This window comes from Bombus flavifrons, chromosome 4 (assembly GCF_040668555.2).
Source record: "Bombus flavifrons isolate JBK064 chromosome 4, iyBomFlav1_principal, whole genome shotgun sequence".
NCBI lineage: Eukaryota > Metazoa > Arthropoda > Insecta > Hymenoptera > Apidae > Bombus > Bombus flavifrons.
Genome location: NC_138445.1, coordinates 5,994,444 through 6,018,673, shown reverse-complemented (window position 1 = coordinate 6,018,673; position 24,230 = coordinate 5,994,444).

Here is a 24,230-nt window from a genome sequence, read left to right as displayed (position 1 = left end):
TCCCAGCTTTGAAACCAGATTCGTGCAAGCAGTAAGAATTAGATCTTATTCCACTCGAAAAATTTACATTGACAGTGGAAATTTTTTTACCAAACAGTTTCAAGTCGTCGACATTCATTGTGTGATTTTCTATCCGTTTAAAATTCATAATCGACGCCACGAAATGATCGATCCCCTATTTTGATTAGGATAATAGAGGTGGTTTAATTGAATATGACACTGATATAACAAGTTATAAATCACAGTTTATTCCAACAACCTTGTAAAGAAGATAGTTACGCTGGTGCGTATGTATAAGATAAGTGAATGACTGATCTACGGGTGTAAACCCGGTTAAGAAGATGTTGACTGTTTAAAAGATAGAAGATCAGTGAGTTTCGGTGATGATGCTGTGGCGGAGGAAAGCTAAGGATGGGTGTGTCTAGCGCACGGGACCATCGGATTTGTTGGTGACGATTTTGGCTAAGAGAGTGAGGGAAATAGGCTTCGTTGTTAATTGGTTATTCGCTATGGTGGTGGGTGAGGAAGGATGCTAACCGCCCTTGAGATAAAGTCGTTAGTGGGAGGCCTCATACGTGAAAAAGGCAACTTTTCCGTGTCAACCCGTGTTGGACAATAAACTTTAGGAAACAATTCAGCGAAAGAATATCTGTTCGGTTTGGAGGACCTCGACTAGGAAATTCCTGAGATTTATGGAGGGTACTTGAGACTATTGAGGGTACGCAGTAAGGATCCGAAGACATCTGGCTGCCATCTTACCCGCGGTGTGTGGCCTGGTTTAGGTAGAGTGTTGCCCGACGCATCAATTTCTGCAAGAGATAAACATGAATTGGGTACATCTTCACTCGCAGTCCTACAAACTCCGTTATAACCGCACCATTCTTTTTCTCTTTCGTCCAGCCCGGTACACTTTTTCGTTTACGGAACACAGTACTCATTGTTTCCCGCGTAATCACTCGTGACGAACTGACGTATGTTTCGCTTCGTAACATCATATGGGTTATCGCGTGTAGGCTCTTAAATCAAACTGTCCGTACAATATGCGACAAAATTGGTCCAATGATCAGTCTTGCTCAGCACGGTTCCAACGAGTGAATAGCTTCACGTCCGTATGATTTCGCGCATTTTCCATCTATTTCCCAAAGATCGCGTTATTCATTAATTTAAACAAATTCTTAGAAAAATCGTTGGTTGCATTCGTATAAAGTCTGCAGTATAAATCGTTATAATTACACAACCGCCCGATTCTTGAAAATACGGTGTACTTTTGTCAATTTCAATTCGTCGTTTGAAACGTTGTTGAAATAAGTATAATATGTTACATATTGGAGTTTGTTATCGACTGTTGCCAAGCAGTCTTTTCTCTGCTGTTTGACCCTGTTCCTAATGCTTCAACTGAACCGGTAGGAGGTATCTCGTGACTCATACAGTGGAGCAGAATTTACATCACAATTAATATTGTCGATCCATCGAGAACCTCCGGGCAGCATCGATTGAAACATAGCCGAACCGTACAAATTATTTACAGCAACATACAATTTGAAGTCGGCCCATTTCATTGCTCCTCCAGTAAGAGTTCTTTACCTTTAAATATTTTACGTTTCTGATGAATCATCTGTAGGTAGATACTTATTTTCGAGAGGCCGTACCTATGCAAACATTGATTCAGCCACCGCGTATTTCCTACTCAACGAACAATAATATATCGACATCGGTCTATAACTCGTAATGTGGGAAATTCATATTGAAATTCTCGATGCAATTGTTTCGAAAATTGTCGAAAAAATTTGCCAATAACAATATGTCTAATTTGAGTCGCAAGTTGCAATAATCTCTTAACATCTGGATGTGGAAACGTGACTAAACGTTCACCGCTTTGAGATAATCTGTTTCGGACACAATTGTCGCACAATCGATTGTGAAACGATCCAATGCGCGTGAGAAATATATCACGCAATTTACCATAAGATATTAGGTAATCGCATGGGCAGACATTTTTTCTGATAAGGAGATCAAAATCACAATCTGGAAGATGTTTGAACGCGCTTTGTACGATACGCAACTCACTCTATTCTAATTACAATGATAGTTTATTGAAACATAAACTTAGAAATTTGAAGGAGTTAATAAAACAGAACTTTTTAATGGAAATGCATCTCACTTTAAATATCGGCAACAGTTCTACTTTACCATCAAACGCGTTAACAAATTCTTTAATAATAAATGCCTGTAATAACCGAACTAATATTGGAATGCAACGAGTACAACGAACCGCAATTTTTAATTTTGATTACAACTCGAGTACCCAAATCGCGACACACGCCTGTAAAATGATAATGATCGCAAACTTTTACATCGTTCGCTTCGAACGGGTTTTCACGTATGTGACAACAAATAACGCGACGGAACTCTGTTCATTGTTCTTTGGTACGGCGATTTATCGAAACCGGTTTCCGAACTATCGCCTGTATCTTACAACCTAACTCGTACAACTCCTTTGCAGAACATTGCATACTTCCCGTCTCGCCGCGATAAGCGCCAGAGCTGCACAGTGACTGGTCGAACGTACAGTAAACGTAGTAACCTATGCTAAACGTCCGGCGATACTGATATGCTGACGTACTTCCGTGCCCTTTTGGAACAACATCCTTCAGCAAACATTTCAGATCTGCGCAGATAAAAACGATGTACGCTCCTTGTAAGCATGTGTCTTGGCCCTTGTCTTCTTCCATCAAAAATATCACTGCGTAGTTGTTCATTTATTCGCAATCGATTATTTGGGCGATCAAATTTTCTTGCGATAAAAAGTAGTGGAAAATTAGCAACTGAAAACGAAAAAAATCAGCATTTGTCATGATCGTATACTCGGCTGAAAGTGATGTGTTACCCGCTAGTTGCAAATGTATTCACACATCGGCGAGTGCTTTTTTGCATTGAAATCAGTTTAGAAAGATTTCTTATGCATGCGAAATGATTGCGCAACGGACTCTTCCAATTTTCAACGAATGTTGACATGCTTGACCTGTTTTAGTCTAGTTAAATGAAACGGTACACATACGACTTTTTCCAATCTATTATATAAACATTTATAGATATATCTTACGTGTCTCAATTTTGCCAACTTGATTGAACATCATGAGTAAAGTACGCTCGAATGATGCCAGGCGTAACGATATGAACGATATGAAATACGTGTTATCATCACATTTGATATTGACAACCGGCTTTTTCAATTGTACGGCCCGAGACTAGGAGAGGCTGCGACCTGCAGGACAATGTTGGCACTAGTTTCAATTCATCAGCTGATGCGATATAAACCCAACCGCTGTCTCATTCTTGAAATTTTTCCACTGAATAAAGAATTCATAGGACAAAGTTACTCTATTTTTAAAAGGAACATGTATAATGCTAAAAGAAATATTTTTTTCAAGACCATTTTTCTTTGTGACTTCTCAAGATCATCGGTATTTTTTAAAATGAAACCCTGTATTATTCTATATATCAATACATAACTTTTATAATCTCCTATACTAATATACTATATATATATATTCTATACATATATATGACGGAGATGAAAGGACATCGGAGCCTTCCCTTTGGAACTTCGGGAAAATCCCTTAACACCGTAATCTAGATTCTATTATAGGCGTAATTAAACAATTGTCGTCATTCGATCCGATTGTATTTGTTCGAGATTTGTGATAATAAGCTTGGGCTTGAGGCGACAAGCAGTCGTCGAACGTAGCCGCGGTCACGGGATGAACGCTTTGTCTAACAAAGGTATGGAGTAATTCCATAGCTCTCCTTAAAAGAAATATTTGTGACGGCACGCGACAATAAACATTCCAACGGTTTCTGTCCCGTGGCTCGCCACACGCAGACCCTATTCTTCGAGTAAGATGATTGCCAGATGTCGGTGCGTCTTCGCAGTACATGTTCGGCTAGCCTGAGGGCCCGTTATAAATCTTGAGATTTAGTTGGCTAAAGTCCTTCAGACAGACAAACAATCTTTGTCCCAGCTACGGGAAGATAGGAGAGACCTATTTTTCAACGAACGGCGTCTCCCACTAGCAACTTTCCCTCGAGGGCGGCTAGCATCTTTTTCTAACCACCGATATGGAGTTTGACCAATTAGCAGCAATGCCAATTTCCCTCACCTTCTAAACGAAGGCTACCGTCGACGAATCCAAGGATCTCGTGTCCTTAGACACACCCCATCATAGCTTTCCTCTGCAGTATCATCGCGACGGAAAGTCATTCTCTCGTGAGGTCGTATTAGCGAGTTACTTAGCGTCTGTACGCTCGGTGGATATTCCACGTTTTAACAAAGAGTCCGACTTAGATTTTGTGAGCATGTTCATCCATCATCCCGTTGACCGCGGATTCGTTATTGAACCTAGGATCATTGTCATTAGCTTCTCGAGTATCTAATTACCACGGTTACTTGTCAAATTCTGCAATAATCGTATTTGCACTGTGTAATCCAAACGAAGATTCGTTTCACGCCCCTAATTCTAAATTCCAACCTTCTCCGACATATATATTCTATACATAGTATTTATATGCGTGTCTGAAAATTCTTAATTTAGAGACAGTATTACTTTACTTGCATATTACAAAGTTCATATAAAAATTTTTCCAAAAAAAAAACTAAAATATTACTTAAATTGTGCATTTCTGGATACAAGTACTTGAATCCTTTGTACACAGTAGAAAGAAATATTTTGTTGTCGCTACTGTAACATCAATCCACATCACAGACCAGGCCACATACCGCGGGCAAGATGGTAACCAAATGTCTACACACTCTTGGCGCTTACACTCAGTAGTCTTATGGACCCATCATGGGTCTTGGCATTCTTCATAGTTAATGTCCTTCAGACCATACAAGTATCTTTTATTTTAAGTGCCCCGTTTACATTTATTGTTTACTACGGGATAACACGGGGAAGTTGGTTTTTCTCACATTAGGTATCTTCCGTTAGCAACTTCCTCTCGAGGGCGGCTAAAACCCTTCCTGGTCCATCCACCTTATTATCCGATCGGAAGCGGTGTCTACTGCTCTCACTTTCCTAACCAAAATTGTCATCAACAAATCCGATGGTCCCGTGTCCTTAGACACACCCACCTCTAGCTTTCCTCAGTCACAGTATCGTCACTAAAACTCACTCAGTCTCTATCTTTAGAATAGTTAACATCTTTTTTCCCAGTTTCTACCCTTAGACCAGTCGCGTACTTAACATATCAGTGTAACTAGGTTATACATAAACTTGTTAGAGTGAATAGTGATTTATGTGTGTTAATTCAGTGTGTATTCCATTGTGATTGCTGAGTTCATAATAAAGATTAATAAAAGCAAAGTTGATAGTCGTGTTACGGCTCAACCTTTTTACTTTATCATCCAACCCTCAAGTTCACGTGACATTTTAGCGATCCTGCCGAGATAGTGAAAAGTGCTTGTTGAGACAACAAGACATCCAACCTACGGGAAAAGGATCAACTTGGACCATGGTCATCATTAACGACGAATCCACTAACAGCGAATCCGGAAGCAACCTGCAAAGCATAAAGCATCTACGGAAGCTAACAAATCACGGCAAACGCTGGATTCATTTTGTACATATAGAGATAGGCGACCTTCCCTTTTCTTTTTGCACGTGGAGAAATCCTCATGGAAACTCCGCAGCTGCTAATAATCGGTAACAGCAGAGGAGTGTCGGACTCTTACCGACTAAAACTCCACGATGACCATTCTACGAGTATGACAGGAGTGCTCCAGGAACCTCTTACGAATTATATTCCTTTGCACCCCTCTTCCGCGTCTTCTTGTTCGAGCCAATCCTAACAATTCCCTGACTGTTGCATTTGGCGTTAGGGGGGCCATTGCCCCTAGCAATATTCCCCCTTCTAGTCGCTATCTGTTGGCATGGCGATGAAGAGGCTCTAGGCCGCCTGACCGCCATCCCCCTCCATAGCGTTATGCTACAAGGGTGAGAGTTTCTCTTTTTCTCTCTTTCTGCTCGCAACTTCGCGAGCATAATTCGCTCGCAGAGGAGGCGGACAGCCTCATATTTCTGTGGCCCTCTCAGCATCGCTTCTATGATCGCAGAGGGGGTCAGTCTTTCGCCTATGACGTGCCGCGAGGTGTAGCGCGACAGCTCCCACTCCAAACAAAACACCAGCGTGTGCTGCGCCGTGTTCCTGCCCTCCCCGCAGTGATGACAGATGTCCGTCATCTCCCGTCTGATTTTCCTCAGGTACTCGCCGAACACGCCGTGTCCCATGAGCACCTGGGTCATCTTGTAGGTGAACGGGATGCCGCGGCAGCTTCTCCATGTCTTCCAGTTTGCGAGGACCGCCTCCGCGCCACAACGTTCGCCTCCCTCGTTGATCAGCTGGGATCACCACTGGTCCCACGCGTCCTCCTCGGCGGTTCCTACGTCGTTTGTGGCCGCCTGCTCGGTCGAATCTTCTGCCGGATCCCATACTCTCAAGTGGGTGTATCTCCTCTTGAGCGCCAGTATCCGAAGCTCCCACGGGGGAAACGCAGCCAGAACGGTCGTCGATGCCATGTTTACGCTCAGACCGGGCAGAGGAATCCCTCCCCTGTTCTTGTCGTAGAACCAGATGGGCATCGCGACGAGGAAGAAGTCTCCTTGCACTATCGAGCGTACCACGTCCTACCGCGCTCGTTACAAAAGGAGATCAAGATCGCGAAGATCGACCTTGACCGAACTGGTCGAAGCAGTCGAGTCCGACTCATGGGGAAGGCCGTACAGGACGGTGACACGAAAACGTCGCGCCAAGGGCCCTCTGGTAACGACGGAGATGGAACCTGCGCTGCTGCTGCAGATCATCGGGACGCTTTTCCCCCCGCAAGAGGACAGTGCGGCAGAACAGTCGCGGGAAACAGCATGAACGGTAGAATAAACAAATGACTGGAAAGTCACGGAGGAAGAGCTGTGCGAGGCGACCAGAAGGATGGCTTCCCGCGACGTGGCGCCGGGCGCGGACGGAATCCCGGGCCGGATCTTGGGTGAAGTGATGGAGGTCATGGCTCCCAAACTACGATGCCTCTACACAAGATGTCTGAGAAAGGGAGTCTAGCCCCGGGCATGGCGGACGGCGAGGCTGGTGTTTCTCCGTAAACAGGGCCGACCGACGACTTCGCCGTAGGTGTACCGGCCGATATGCCTGCTGGACGAGGTCGCCAAACTCCTCGAGAGAGTGGTTGCTGCCTGTCTGGAGCGACAGATGGCGGACACATGCCCGGAAACATCTCGCCCGCAGGTCTACAGTGTCGGGAGTTCACCAATACACGGCTCTGCTTCGCCAGCGTGTACAGCGTGGTTCGCGGCATGGACGTGTCACATATTGCCGTCATGCCTCGGCGAAGGTTCTCGGCCTCCTCCTCCACACTTGTTTCCGTCGGCGTCGTCGAGGCCTCCCAGTCCCAGGTAGCGACTATTGCGGCCGCTCGAAGCAGATCGTTGTCCCTTTCCTTGGTCTTCCACCTTGGTGCTGGGTGCGCTTCCTCTTCTCGGCGGGCCGCGACCATCGCCCGCGGTCACCGTTCCAGGTTCAAGCATGTCTTAGGCCTTCGGTGAAGTGTGAATATGTAGTGGTGGTCCAAGAGTGTCTCGACCCCCTCGGACACTCTTCAGCCTGAAATCCGCCTGAATACATCGGGGGCGGCACATGTAACGTCAACGTCGGAGCTGCCCCTCCACGCCACGCAGGTGCTGGCCGAGCCCCTGTTCACCAACAGGAGTCCAAGTGCCGCGGCCCAGTCTGACAGCGCGGTCGCGCGCTTTGGACCTCGGGTTTCCCTATTCCGTGGAGTGTACGTTGAAGTCTCCCAGGACGAGCACCTGCCCCCGTCCAGGAACTCCTCGAACGCTGCTCATCTGCTGTTGGGTGACACGTACACGCCCACCACCACCATCTCTGCCCACTCGACCGCGACGTATTCGTTACCGAGCTCTAGCGGGACCCCGTGGGCAAGCGCCCCCGGCGTTGATGTCCAGGTGACAGCAACCATTTCATCCGTATCTCCGGCCCAGTCCGGAGCATCCGGAGCTCTGTATGGTTCGGCCACCACCGCTAGGGCGACCGTGTTCTCCCGAATGGTTTGGTAGAGCAGGTCTTGCGCTCGTCTTGACCGTCCCAAGTTGGTCTGAAGGATGCGCATTTTCTCAATCACCTAAGGTCATTGCTTTCATGGCTTCTTCCGTGCCAGCCTCCGTGCTCGCGGGCTTATGGTCGGGAGTTCTCTGCTGCGGCGAGCCTTTTTCGTTGCCACTTGCGGTCTTGGATCCGCGGGTGGTTCCTCTTGTTTCCTTCTCCGGGGGGGGGGAGGGCGCAGGCCGGTCCCCCATCCTGTGTACAGATGGTGCTCCGAGCGCCTCGCAAAGCAGGCTTGGTGTCCCGAATTGCCGCATCTGTAGGACAGGTGCCCTCTATCCTCCTTGGAAGTGGAGGTCTTGCTTATGTGCCCAATCCCCGGGCACCTGCAGCATTGTAAAGGTCTCCACTCGATGGCTTCGACCTTGCCAATCTGGGCCAGTTTCCTCACTGCACCGACCGGGCCTCGTATCCACACGGATCCAAGGCCGTTTCAAGCGAGGCGGATTTCTCCCAGTCGGACGTCCTCCGCCTTGCCACCGCTCTCCTTCTCCAGGGTGTTCCTGACTTCCTCCTTGGTGGCCGAAATATCTATTCTGGTCACCCTTGTTTCCGCGGCTCGGATCGAGGGTCCGGGTCAGCCGTGCTGCGAGTGTAGCGGCCTTCTCCCTCTTCTGGTCCTCGGAGACCTCCAGAACGACGCCTGCGGTCATAGTTTTACGCATCCTTACCGCGTTGATGCTGACCTCGGCCAGAGGTTGCTGTCCTTGGCCGCAGCCAACACCTCCACGTATGATTGGCCCGATCTATTCTTCAGCGTGATCGTTACCGCCGATGTTCGCGATGTATGTGGGGGGGGGGCAACTTGTCTCCCCCTCCTCGCACGTTCTCCAATCTTCGCCCCGGTTTCGGGAGTTGTCTTCCATGGCAGCCGCTTGTCCTCCTTTGGTCGCTGGTGTGTTTGGAACTCCAGGCTCCACCTCTCTCCTGGTCTCATCGGGGGCGACCTGCTTTTCTCTTCTTCTTTCTATATTTTGGGGGCATTCTTCTATCAGCGAGGGGCCAAGCTCCTTAATCTTGCGTTCCATCGCAGCGAGATGAGCTGTCTTGCTGCTCTTCTCTGCAGTGGAGCGCGAGACCAGCCCTTTTCGGAGCGCCTCGTTCTCCGCCTCTAATGTCGCTATGTGTTCTTCCATTATCGCAAAGGCGCCAGGGGCGGGGTCCATTCTTCTCACCATCTCAGTTGCGCCAGCGACAATGGGCCTCGCCGCTTCTATTAGCATCTTCACATGTGTGCTCTTGAGGTTGCGGGATGTCTCGGCAACCTTGGTCACCTCAGAAGCTCGACGGATCAGTTCCGCTCCCATGTCCGCGGTAGTAGATGCCTGTGCAAAAAACCTTTCCCCCTCAGGTAGCTCTCAAAATTTGTCTCTGTATACTGACCTCCATTGTAGGTTTGGAAGGCACTTATTTCAGACTAATGTGGAGTCTTCACTTCCATCTGGTATTCCTTGAAGCACTTAATTACAGCTCTTCCTGCTGATGATCCCAACGTACATGAAACGAGAGAAATAATCGATAAAAGTTATAAAGTAGATACCTCCATCTAATGACTTGCACTGAGCTCTGCCACTGACATCGCTGTGAACGATTTCCAAAGGACGTTAACACATATAATGAGCTGTCCTCGGGAATGGCACCTTTGTCATTTTTCCCTTCACACAGACTCCACATAGTTCATCGTGTTTCTTGGAGTCCTCCTTCACGCTCCTTAAGGAATCTTCCTTATTGCATCTCCATGCAGGTGACCCAATCTCTCGTGCCACGATGCGATATACTTGTACGCCTCTGCCTCAATAACTTCTATATCTTCGTCATTTTAGCCAGGCTCCTCCTGATCGTTTTCTACGGAGACATTTGTTACGTGCCCTTCAAAGGGTACTGTCTCTAAGTAGTATACATTGTCTCCCACCTTTGAGTTGAATACGACGTCTCCATCATCGTGTGTTCTAACGGCCTCATCCCTTGTACACATTGTAGTAACACCCTTCTTTGCCAACTGCCTGACCGAGATTAGATTTACATCTAACTCAGGCACAGCACAAAGAGTTCGACAAAGATAGGGTCCAACCCCCACAGGACTCGGCCATTTTCACAACGATCGTTCCCTTTCCCTTAACTTCCAGATGTCCCTTGCCAATCCTGACTTGTCCGGTTGCAGGCGCGAAATCCACAAAGCGATGCCTGTCCGGAGTCATATGATTTGAGGCACCTGACTCAAGGTAACTGATCCTTCCTCTATCCATGTGGCTGATGGACGATAAAGCCAATGTCGATATGTGTCCCTTGGACCTCGGTTTGTCTTCTGATCTCTTCTCCTTCTTGTTATCTTCCTGTCTCTTTTTCTCTCTTTGGTTTTTCTCCTCTTTATCTCCTTTCTCCTCTTGACACTGATACGAAATGTGGCCCCATTTTCCACATTTGTAGCACCTCAGGTCATGTGGGTGTCTGTTCTTTGATTTCGCGTCATCTTTGTCTTGTTGTGGCTTGGGCTTCCATTGTCTCCTGGTCGCCATTGCGCTGCCTTTCTCGGACGAGTCCGCAGCCGCATCGATCCTTCTTTCTTCGAGTAGGAGGTCGGACTTCACGGCCCTCGCGGTCAGATCCTTATCAATCCTTGTTGCTCTGAGGTACGTCGTGTAATTTGGATCCTCCACGAGGCCGGCCAAAAGGAAACATGCCATAACGTGGTCCTTGATTTTTATACCGGCATTGGATAACTTATCACACAGAACGCGGAGATATTCATGCTAGGCGTTTACTCGATCGTGCCTCGTCCATGGACATCTTCCGGTGCTTTCCAGCACTCCCTTGCTGCTTTCAAGGTTCTGATATCCCCGAGATACTCGGAGCGAACATGCCGAAAAATGTACGCACGTGCTTTGTTATTCATTTTTATACAGTCTGATTTCAACCTTTCTGCTGCCGTTAATCCTGGCTCTGCTGCATCCCAGCAGCCCAGGAAAACCAACGAAGCTTCCGTCATCGTCTTCCAATATTCGTAATTGTCCTTATTCAGGATCGGATTCATATCTTTGACCACATCAGCCATCTTCTCCTGGTCGACCATGGCGCGGTCTCTTTTCGGATAATTTCAGAAAAACACAAAAAATTCAACAAATAAATGTCTTTACTATCGCAGTTTACTGCCCTGGATCCATAACCATAAATATAGGTTTGGGGTTGATATTTAACGGATTCACTCAGATTGAATTTTACTTTCCATATTTCACCACTTCGTACAAAACGTCTGAACACAGCTGATGCACTTAGATAATTAACACGTGGTCGACTCCTAAGACAAGAGGATATCGTTAGGAGTCGTACCAACTTAGCTTGTAGGAATTAGCGATCATACCAACTTAACGTTTCTCAACAAACGTTTACAATGCCGATTACACAGTAATGATGTGGAAAGCAGTACTACAAGAAACTTCGATTTTTAGCCGTGCGAAATCGACAGGAAACCAAAAAATGTGCGAAGATCACGTTACTGCACCTTTTTGTGCAAATGCTACTGGATGTCATAAGTTGCCGGTACTAATAATTGGCAGCATTACGGAACCGCAAGGTTCATCCATTTTGAATACAAATATCTTCCCAACTATCTACAATGTAAACACCAATGCTTGGATGGACAGTACCATTTTCATTTAATGGTTCGAAGAACATTTCTTAAAATCAGTTAAAGAAAGACAAGAGAAGAGCGGGCGCAGGAAAAGGAAAAGATGAACTTGTTACAGTTATGAGTTTTCCACTTGACGTGTCATCAGTCATACAACCAATGAATAATGAAATAATCGCCTGTTTCAAGCGAATGTACCGAAGAGAATTGGTGGTAATATTAATGCTATTACCTGCCTGGAAAATCGAAGAAGAAGTGATGCAGAACCATAAAAAATTAAACTTGTGGGACAGTTGCCGCATAGCAAATGATGCTTGGTCATATGTCGACAATGCAATACTAAAAATCGGGTGGGACATACTTTTCGGGCATGAAAGCATTCGGTGTGAGGAAGTCTTACAAATATTAACAAAAGACGCAGATAAAACAGTTGAATTGCTGCATACCTTACCTGGATGCGAACGATGCAATGCAACCGGTGTGTTAAGCTGGTTTAAAATTGAAAACATACGTGATATAATCATGAAGATATGTACCGACGAAGTTCTTCGATATTTTGAAAACAATACTCTTGATCAAGTGAACATAGATATTGCCGAGGATGAAGTTGGGCCTTCTTATTCGAAGATTCCAATGATGAGCTAACATGGTTTGAAACACAAAATGAATGCCACTCGGAGGAATTGCTTATATATTGAGACGTGTATATTAAAAAATATGTTATGAAATATAATATGATTTAGTTATAAGAAAATTGTGGAACGCGTACGATTTTATGTAGCGTTCAATTGCTTGCTTGTACTATTTGATTTGTAGTATATTACACTCAGTACAGAAGGAACTTCTATGATTCAATAATGTTTAACATTATTGGTTCCACCTACATATGTTTCGCAGCATATGTGACACTGTCGATGTCGCAAGATGGTCACGTAGGCCTTTTTCAAGTACTTATTTTGCTAAAGGGCCACGGGTATATTGCGGGGCCTAATAGCTCATTGGGATTTCCCATCCTTTCCGGCCCGTCAGCATTTTCAATTTTCCCTGCACTGTAGTTCATCGGGTTTTTCGTAAATGATTTTTTTACGATACTACATAATTATGTCTATATAGTTATACATAGAATTAACGTCTGTTGTTTCATGGTTGATACTATGAAATTCCGTATTTTCGCTACCTTCCTAAACTATTCCTTCGGTTTACGTCTCTCTTCCGATGGGTCATTCGTCAGATACTAATATAGAACCTGCAATTTGGACCTTAGAGTCAATTGAAATCCCTAGATATCTACATCTCTCAATTTTTTCATATGTCCTAAATCTTCCGTACTCCCTTGTGTTTCTAATATTTCTGAAAAATACATACATGTTCTTTTATTCTTACACGAAACTCTTCACTTATTTATTACTTTTTTTTTTGTTTTAGTATTACATTTTCTCAACACGCATAAACCGGCATGGCTTCTAGGGTCATAAGCTATTAAATCTTGAATATGTAAAATAAAATAAAATTCGCTAGAGTGACATGCAAACCTAATTATAATAAATAAATTATAATAATAAAAAAATTATATAAGCAATTAAATAATATGAAATAAAAAAACATATTTTTTTTTGATTAAAGGATTCACATTTCGGCTTACACAAAATAAAGCTTTTTCAGTTTCTATATAAAAAATAAAAAATGCGATACTCGCTCTCTCATGTCTGCACTATACGCCATTTTTAACCGTTCTGCTGTTCTAAAACTCTCTCTCTCTCTCTCTCTCTCTCTCTCCCTCTCTCTCACTGTGTCCTATACACACACATTATGTGAGTAACATAAGAACCGATTATTTTTAATTATTTTTTCCACGCAGAATTTGGTATTTTGGCACAACTACCCGTTCTTTCAGAAATATAATACTGAGCATTTTAATGACTGATATCACGAAGACGTGCTTTCTCTCTGTCATCTGTTGCCGACTGTCATCACGTTCACGTTACTTCAGTTTTTTTTTTAATTTCCTTATGATCCCAGTATTTGATAGTGTTCCATTGAAGTGAATCAATTTACAAATTTACCGAAAAGACCGACTATTTGTGAGTGCAAGTAAATGATCAGAAAATGATTATAATCCCGATTTCTCCAATTGTATGGAACAAACAGGAAATAAATAAATAAATTCATGAATGCATCAGTATACGAAGTAAATTACGTAGTATATAATTACTTAGTATCACTGATTATGTAGTATGATAAAGATTCATTAACGATAATGGATTCAATACAACTTTTTCAAAAAGCATATCATAATTCTATAATAATAGATTGATTGAATAGAGCCGAAAGTTGGCATTAAGGTCGATGTCGTAATGTGTAACCGTCAAAGTGATAAAATATTTGAAATTTTTCTTAAATAATTGACTCAACATTTTTTCCAAAATGATAGTAACATTTAAAAAATGTTTCTTACGCAATCACCATGAATACTTTGTAAGCTATCAGAACAATACATTTACATACATCCCCAACGAATTGTTTAATGCGATTATTTTGTATCAGCGTTGTCGGTCGCCTGATGATGATTGTGTCACGACTGGCACACCTCAAATCCGATGGTTTGATGATGGAGACAAAGATGTGGCGACACTCGGCGACAATGTATATCGCCGAAGTGTTTAATGAGCCATCGATATACCAACGGTCCTTCCGCCGAATGTTCTGGAAGAAGGCGTGTGTCACGACCGGCATACTTCAAATCCGATGGACTGACGTTGGAGATAAAGATATGGCGGCACTCGGCGACAATGTATATCGCTGACGTGCCTAATGAACCATCAACATCCCAACGGTCCTTCACCGAAGGTTCTAGAAGAAAGAGCACGTTGCAACGGTCGTGGACGCCTAGCAAATGCATGGACGGTGGGGATGTTGAGGGTTGACAAAAGAAAGTAATCGGATCCGATCGAAAGTCAAATTGTAAGAGCTTCAGTCTTGGAAAGCCATGCCTAGAGTTCGGAAGTGGATTGTAAAGTGGATTGTTGTTAAAAAAATAAAGTTTCTTTTTTTTATTTTTCACCTCAAATTTCTTTTTTTTTTATTTTGTTATTTTACGTGACACGTGCGTGGCAACGGTCGCGGACGTCTAACAAACGCGCGGATAGTGGGGATATTGAGGGGTGACGAAGAAAAAAGAAACAGATCCAATCGAAAGTCAAATTGTAAGAGCTTCAGTCGTGGAGAGTTACGGCTGGAGTTCAGAACCAAATCGTAATTAGTGTAAATCTAGTGTTAAAAAAAATTCTCTTTTTATTTTTTATATTTTATTTTTCTTTTCATGTGAGATTTCCTTTTTTCATTTTACAATCGATTGCAACTTTAGTCCAACCTATAACTCGCTCATCAATGAGTTACGTTTTGATTGGGTTTATAATTTTATAAAAATTCGGCTGCCTACTCTAGAATGAAAAACAGTTGCAATCTAAATTAAATCGGTGTTTTTTGCCAATATTTGGAAACTGTGGCTGAGTGACGGTTATATGCATCGGAAAAAGTGGTTCAAACATTGACAATGCATGACAGCATATTTCAATAATTCAATATATGGTCGAAATCAATGAAAGCCTTTACCAAGATCGAATAATTACCAATCTGCAAAATATCCTTTAGTTAACATTTACAGCATCGTAATAAAAAGGCTTGTATAAATCCTAATATCTCCTCTCCAAAAAAGATCTTACGTAAATATTTAATATTCCATTTATGTGTGTATTTGAGTACATCTTCCACAAATGGAACTCTGTTACTCGATATAGATACCCATATTATAATATATAAATACATAATAATATATATATAATATATAATATATAAAAACATATATTATAAAACGCGTCAGCGAGAGGCGTAAATTCTCGCTACGATTCTAATAATCGACGCCGCGAATTAGTTGTACTTCTGTTTCGATTAAGATAACAGAGGTGGTTGAAATGAGTTTAACACTGAATTAACGGGGGTAATATAAAAATTGTATATTTAACAATATTTCAAATTATAATGAACACGTCACAAATTATTCAATGATAAATATAATTAGTTTGTTAGTAATTCGAACCGACTTTATGATATTTGTCGATGTATTTGTTAGACTAAGCGACTTTAATTTTATTCGTCAGAACTTCTCGATGCATTCCGTTTGAATTCCCAAATGATACTGATTGTCCTTCGATCTTTTTCTTTGTCTCCTCTCAGAAACGACCCCCACTACGCTCGTGTCACGCCACCGTTCGCGCCTATAATCACATATGCCACCTTCTTTGTGTGGATAAATAACGGACCGAAGGCGAATCGACGTTTCTAGAACTCGCTGCTTGATGACAACTATGCGCTTGTCACGTAAAATTGATACTTGGGTTGTAAGAGAAAAGAAAGCTGAGTCGTAACCCAACTATTAATTTTCTTTTATCGAACTTTATTACAATTTTAGCACTTACAATAACTGAACCGTAAGAAAGGGGGTTGTACAAGAACAGCGACTAGAACAAGAACTGCCCGAGCCGGATGAAGTTTCGGTTTATATACGTTTTGGTTTGAGGATGTTGAGGGGGCTCGGTGTAGGTTATGATGTCAATATCCTATCTCTGATGTGGACTAAGGTGCGTCACAGCCTTGGTGTAGGCTATGATAATAAGGTGGTGATGTGTCCAAAGGAGTACGAAGGTCGGGGGTCGATATCCTATCTCTGATGCGGACTAAGGTGCGTCACAGCCTTGGTGTAAGCTATGATGATAAAGGTGGTGATGTGTCCAAAGGAGTTCGAAGCTCGGAGGTTGATGTCTTATCAGAGATAAGGTTCTGATATCTGATGTAGGTTGAGATGTGATTGATGTCACACGTTTGTCGCTACATTGTACATTTTTCGTCGGTCATATAAGACGATCTGTCTGTGACACTGTAGTGCCACGAGCGATGGTTAGGAATACGGCCTATGGTAAGTCTCGTGGCGTAACAAATATAAAATTTCCAATTCTACATATGTTGTATAATTTCTTTATTTTCTTATTTATTCATAAATTGCAATAGTGTGTTGTAAAATACAATAAACAATAATGACTAATCACCATATTAAATATATGTATTAGCATATTATCATATCACCATATTACATACCTATGCACAAAACATTATGTATTTAAGGTATGAATTAAAGAGCGCATTGCAGTAGGCGTGGAACTTACTTGAACTAATATAGCCAAGTAAGTAGTTATAGTACCAAAAAACTGAAAACAAATATTCAATTTTTGTAAATAATCGGTAATTATGCCTCTTTATTTATTATATTACGCTCTTAACTTACTTTCGTTGTAAACTCGTTATTAAGACGAACGCAACGGCCAGCAGATAAATGTAACGGATGGAGAATGAGTTGCAATGAAAATTGTTGCACCTGAAAATGTCGACGTTATTGGGAATCAACTGAAGCAGTGTTTGCTATGTATTCAGATGCTATTAAATACGATTTCATATTGTTGTTGTGTATATTAGCAAAGTAGATAGTGAAAAAAACAGATGTTAAAACTGTTGTTAAAAACTGTTTTAGAATAATGTAACATTTCTACTGAATTAACTGTACACATGAGTACTGAAAAATGTCTATATACTCATATACTATATAAATATCCATATACCCATATACTATATGTCTATAACACTAAAGTTCTTAATACGTACACGTACCCGTCTAACCATATTTCCTTGTACACGAACATTATAAATTATATGTATGTGACCGCCAATTACAATTTTAACCTAGTATACACGGACATACGATAGTTTCGAGATAAATAATCGCAAAACAGGCTTTTTTATGGCCATCATTGTACATTGTCGCTTTTTCACCAAATTTGGGATTACAAAGATAGTGATCATACTACATCAACTCAGTGGGACAACGAATACTTCGTCAATTATTTATCAAGAGAAAGCTAAACGTTCAGATTCTTGATTAAAGTTTTACGAAATTTATAACATAGTAAGTAACGTCAATATTCGGATAATGCACAATTTTTACTTCGTTATACTATAATTTAGCGCATAGCGAGGAAGAGAATATATACTTGTGTAGTATATCGTTAAGTAAGCTTCTGTTATCAAAAATATACCGTTTCCGTAATTCATAACATAAATGAGAGTGGTAATTTTAAACAACACAAGATCTGATTTCAACGTTACGTTGTTATCTAGTGTCTAGACTCTAGACTGGAAAACCTTTAATCGTTATATGTTTGATGATGGTTGCCCGAAACGCGTACTTTGCTCTATTGTACGAATGTTGATATTGAGACTTTGCTTCAGTTACTCACAAAAGAAGATATGACCCAGTAATAAACAAAGCAGTGAAAAGTTTCGTCATTCTCTGGAAAGTTTCATTTCCAAAATTCGATGAAACGAAGATGAAACGAAGATTAAGAGTAAAAAAATTGCATTTTTCCTTTCTTTTTTGGTTATCAACAATTAAATATCGGCCAGAATATCTCCGTGGACGAACAATCTTCTTCAGTTCGCTGTTGAGTGCCGAAGCGTGCAGACGTGTGTCTAGTGCTCTGTGAAGTTCGTAAAACAACACGTGTCGCCCATCCGTCGAAAGTGAACACAGCCAAGTGTTTCCTATCTTTTAGAGAAAAATTCCTACGCTCCTAACCTCTACCCGAATCCTAGCCTCATAGCCTCTCGACTAGTTATTCGACTTGAATTAACTAGCTCGATGATGGCCCAGGAATCACGACCAGGCTTTCCTCAGCAAATCCACAATTGCTCCGCACTACCTCCTCCGTGGCAAAAGTGCAACAGATCCCCCCGTACTAATGACGCCAAAAACTCTAAAAAGCGAAAAATAGAAGCATCAAAAATAAACACAAACGCCACCCAGAACAAACAGTCAACAAAACAAGTAACCACATACAACAGATACACCATATTGGAATCCACAAACGACTGCATGGAAATTGCAGACCCACCAACAAACCAACACAGCCAAAAAAATTCCCCTCCCCCACCAATATTTGTTGATGATGTCATCGACATACAAACGATGATTAAGTTCATAGAGAGAGAGATATCTGCAAAGAGGATTATAATTTAAAAACAAACATCAACAAAGTAAATATCCTGCCGACAAACCCTGATGCATACAGAAGACTCACAAAACTACTAAAGACCATGAACGCCAACTTCCATACATACCAGCTCAAACACGAAAGACCTTTCTGAGTGGTTCTACGCAACATCCACCACTCAGTAAACATAGTGAACTGAAATTTGAACTCTTAAAACACGGCCACGAAGTAATCAACGTTAGTAACATAAGGCATAGAGTCTCGAAAGACCCGTTATCCTTATTTTTTATTGACATAAAACAAAAGCCTGACAATAAGGAAATATACAACATCAGTCATCTAATGAACTCAATAGTAAAATTCGAACCACCACTCGTTAAAAAAGAGATAGTGCAATGTGAAAGGTGCCAAAGGAACGGTCACACGCAGAAATACTGCAACCATACCTTCCGCTGCGTTAAATGTGCAGGTACACACCCCACTGACCAGTACACTAAATCACCGGAAACCCCAGCGAAGTGCATCTACTGTCAAGGTGACCATCCTGCTAACTACAAAGGCTGCTCAGCCTATAAAATCTTATATATATGTCGGAGTGGCGTTGCGGATAGGATTGTGGGTGTTTGGTGAGTCTTCATTGAAATTAGCCATCGTTGCGATATAATAAAGACACAGTTTATTAGCACAGGCACGGATGATACAAATTTAACAATCTATGGTGATTAGGCACCCGCGATACTAGTAACAATGGTCTCGGGTTCGATAACGAATCCGCGGTCAACGGGATGATGGATGAACGTGCTCGCGAAGTCTAAGTCTGAACAATAATAATTCGTAAAGACGTTACTCCTTTAGTCGATGAGATCGCGTGAAAGAATGCCTTTCCCGTCCCGATGATGCCACAGAGGAAAACTATATCGGGGTGTGTCTAAGGGCACGAGATCATCGGATTCGTCGAGGATAGCCTTCGTTCAGAGAGTAAGGGATATCGGCGTTGCTGCTAATTGGTCAATTTCCATATCGGTGGTTAGAAAAGATGCTAGCCGCCCTCGAGGGAAAGTTGCTAGTGGGAGACGCCGTTCGTTGAAAGAAATAGATCTCCCCTATCTTCCCGTAGTTGAGACAAGGACTGTTTATCTGTTTGAAGGATTTTAGGTAACTAGATCTTAATGTTTATAACGGCCCTCGGCTAGCTGATCACGTACTGTGGAGACACATCGACATCTGGCAATCATCTTACTCGAAGAATAGGGACTGCGTGTGGCCACGGGACAGAGACCGTTGGAATGTTTACTGTCGTGTGTCGCCAGAGATATTTCTTTTAAGGAGAGCTATAGAATTACTTCACACCTTTGTTAGGCAAAGCGTTCATCCCTTGACCGCGGGCACGTTGGCGACCGACTGTCGCCTCGAGCCCAAGCTCACTATCACAAATCTCGGACAATTACAATTAGGTTGAATAACTACAATTGTTTAATTACAGATATAGTAGGCTCTAGGTTACAATGTTGCGGGATTATCCAGCATTCCAGAGGCTCCGGTGTTCTTTCCTCTCCGACATATAAATAAGTATCCTAAACTCAGAGCCAAGGAGACAACCAATCAAATACCCAGTCCTCCTAAATTCACCACTACTTCAATCTCCTATGCCCAAGCAGTACAAAGAAACCAAAATAATCCGAATAGTCACAGGGACCATTCTCAAAACACAGACAACGTCTCTAGACTTGAAAAGCTAATAGAAAAACAATATGAACTGATAAATAATTTGCTATCACTATTAACACTCATCATGGATAAATTAATACGCCCCAACGCAAAATAAAACCAAGACGCATAGCTCTTTGGAATGCCAACGGTCTAGCTCAACACAAATTTGAACTAGAACTCTTCCTTAAACAGCAGCAAATCGACGTAATGCTCGTATCTGAAACCCACTTCACCGACAAAACTATCTAAAAATAAATGGTTATAACTTCTACCATACCCAACATTCCAGTGGAAAGGCCCACGGCGGCACCGGAATCATAATCAAATCGAGCATTAAGCATCACGAAGTTCCATCTTTCCAGGAAGACGACCTCCAAGCAACAAACGTAGCAATAGAAGACTGCCATGGCACAGTCACCACTGTTACGTCGGGCGACACTCTATCTAGACCAGGCCACACACCGCGGGCAAGATGGTAACCAGATGTCCGCTCGTCCTCACTGCGTACCCTCAATAGTCTCAAGGACCCATCATAAATCTCAGTAATTTACTAGCTAAGGTCCTTCAGACCGAACAAATATCCTATTTCTAAATCGCTTTCTAAAGAGTATTGTCTACTACGGCTTGACACGGAAAAGTTAGTTTTTCTCACGTATGATGCTTCCCACCAGCAACTTTCTATCGAGGGCGGCTAAGGCCCTTCCTAGTCCACCAACCTTCTTTTATCCAATCAGAAGCAATGTCTACTGCCCTCACTTTCCTAACCAAAATTGTCATCAACAAATCCGATGATCCCTTGCGTTAGACACACCCACGACTAGCTTTCCTCCGATACAGCATCGTCACTTTACCTCACTTCTCCTACGACATTAGGAGAGTCAAGTCAACGACTTCTCCTACGACATTATGAGGGTCAAGTCAACTACTTCTTCTGCGACGTCAGGAGGGTCGAGTCAACTACTTCTTCTGCGACGACAGGAGGGTCGAGTCAACTTACTTCTCCTGCGACATCAGGAGGGTCAAGTCAACTACTTCTTCTACACCGCTAGAAAAGTCAACATGTCACTATCGGGCTTCTATCCTTAAAGCAATTACTTACTTAACTTGTACGTACGCATCAGTGTAATCATCTCTCTACAATGTTGTTGGAATAAACATTAAGTTATACCTCTTAATTCAGTGTAACTACTCAATTAAACCACCTCTATTATCCTAACCGAAATAGGAGATCGATCATTTCGTGGCGTCGATTATCTAATCATAACGGGAATTTACGACTCCCGTTGACGTGCTTCCTCGCGATCGCGTTTCTCCGCGATTGGTCGAAACACCACTTCAGCAGTATACTGCCCTCCCAGATACTCCATCGCCAAAGAAGACTTTGATAACTTCCTTGACACCCTGGGCAATAGATTCATAGCTGGAGGAGACTATAACGCCAAACATACCCAATGGGGCAGCAGACTGGTCACAGTAAGAGGCAAAAATCTCTTAAACAACATAATCACCAACAATCGCAACTCACCACATACGAACCCACATACTGGCCCACTGACACTAACAAAATACCCGACCTACTTGACTTCTTCGTAACTAAAAATATCTCGCCAAGATACGTCTAAATCAACTCCTCGGCTGATCTCTCTTCTGATCATTCCCCCCGTAATAGCAACAGTCAGTACAACAATTATCGAGAATACACTTAATGGCTTTATTCATAACCAAGTCACCAACTGACAGCTCTTTAGAGAAATCTTTAATCACTCAACTTCAGCCTTAACTTCACTAAAAACTAATGAAGATATCGAAGCAGCCACGAATTACTTAAACATGAGCATAATAAACGCTATCCGCTCCTCCACGCCTACTAAGGCTTCCACCTGTAAATACGAATATCCCCATTACATACTAAAAAAAAATAGCAGAAAAACGTAGACTAAGAAGAGTATGGCAGACCCATAGAACACCGGATGACAAACACAAACTAAACAACGCAACTAGAAAGCTAACCAAAATCATCAAAAATTATAAAAATGACTGTTTTCATACATATCTCGCCAATTTGTCCCCCACAGCTGACTCCAACTACTCACTATGGAAGGCTTCCAGGAAACTCACGCGTCCCTCGCAAATAATCCCTCCAATCCGCCATCCGCAAGGTGGATGGGCGCGTAGCCCTGTAGAAAAAGCTAACCTGTTTGCCAAATACTTGTCTAAAATATTTAAACCCTATTCCTCCAAAGCTGCTGCGGACATTACTGAATACCTGCACTCTCCCTTCCAAATGTCTCCTCCTATTGAACCCTTCACTTCTGCAGAGATTATAGAATCAATCGGTCGCCTAAATCCCAAGAAAGCAGCAGGGCACGACCTAATAGGCAATAAAGCAATCAAGGAACTTCCCATAAAAGGGATTGCATTTATCACATCGATTTTTAACGCTATTCTTCGCCTTAAATAATTTCCTAAGGCCTGGAAAATCTCACTGATTACTCTCATCCCTATATCCGGAAAACCGATATATGAAACTAGCTCCTATCGCCCAATTAGTCTTTTACCTACGCTGTCTAAACTATTCGAGAAGATGCTAACGAATCAACTCCTTCCACTCCTAGAGGATTTGAAAACACTCCCAGATCATCAATTCGGCTTTCGGAAACAACATTCAACAGTAAAGCAAGTCCATCGCATAACCCACATTATCAGCCAAACCCTTGAAAGGAAAAAATATTGCTCAGCGGTATTCCTAGACATTCAGCAGGCACTCGACAAAGTATGACATAAAGGGCTACTATACAAACTTAAAAAAATCCTACCACACACCTACTACTCCATCCTAAAGTTCTACCTAACCAATAGACAGTTCATGGTTAATTGCTTAGACGCCACTTCCACAACATTCCCAATAGAATCTGGCATACCCCAAGGTAGTGTCCTCGGACCCCTGCTGTTCTTCATCTAGACTGCCGATTTACCTATATCAACAGAGATAACAATAGCAACATTTGCTGACGACACAGAGCTATTAGCTTCCCACGCAGACCCGGTAATTGCTTCATCCACTCTCCAGCGATGTCTCGACTTTATGGAAAAGTGGTTTCATAAATGGGGCTACAAAATTAATGAAAAAAATCCTCACATGTAACCTTCACAGTTCTGTCTGAGCAGTCGAGCCATGCGGACGTGAGAACCAGTGCCTCCGTAAGTGCGACAAGTGGGGAAAACAAAGTGACTCAAGACCGAGCCAACCGCTCAATGATGGAAAATAAGCAGCAAGTACCACCAATAAAAATACTAAATAGAGGCGAAACTTATTTTATAAACAGAGCTGTAGATACAACAAACCCCAAAAAATCAACAAACGAAGACCACGACTGCTCAGTTATAAAGGAAACAGAAACGGGAACTACACAAAAGAACGACGACAACAGCAACAACCACATCTACCACACCAGAATGAAAGCTGGAAGGTTGTAACTTCCAGCAAAAAACGAAAAATAACAACAAATGCAAATGCTAGGAGGGCTGGAGAAACGGGAAGCAACAATGGCTACAAGAAATTCCTCTCCAAAATTCATTCAGCGCACTGCCACAGGAAATGGAAATAGACC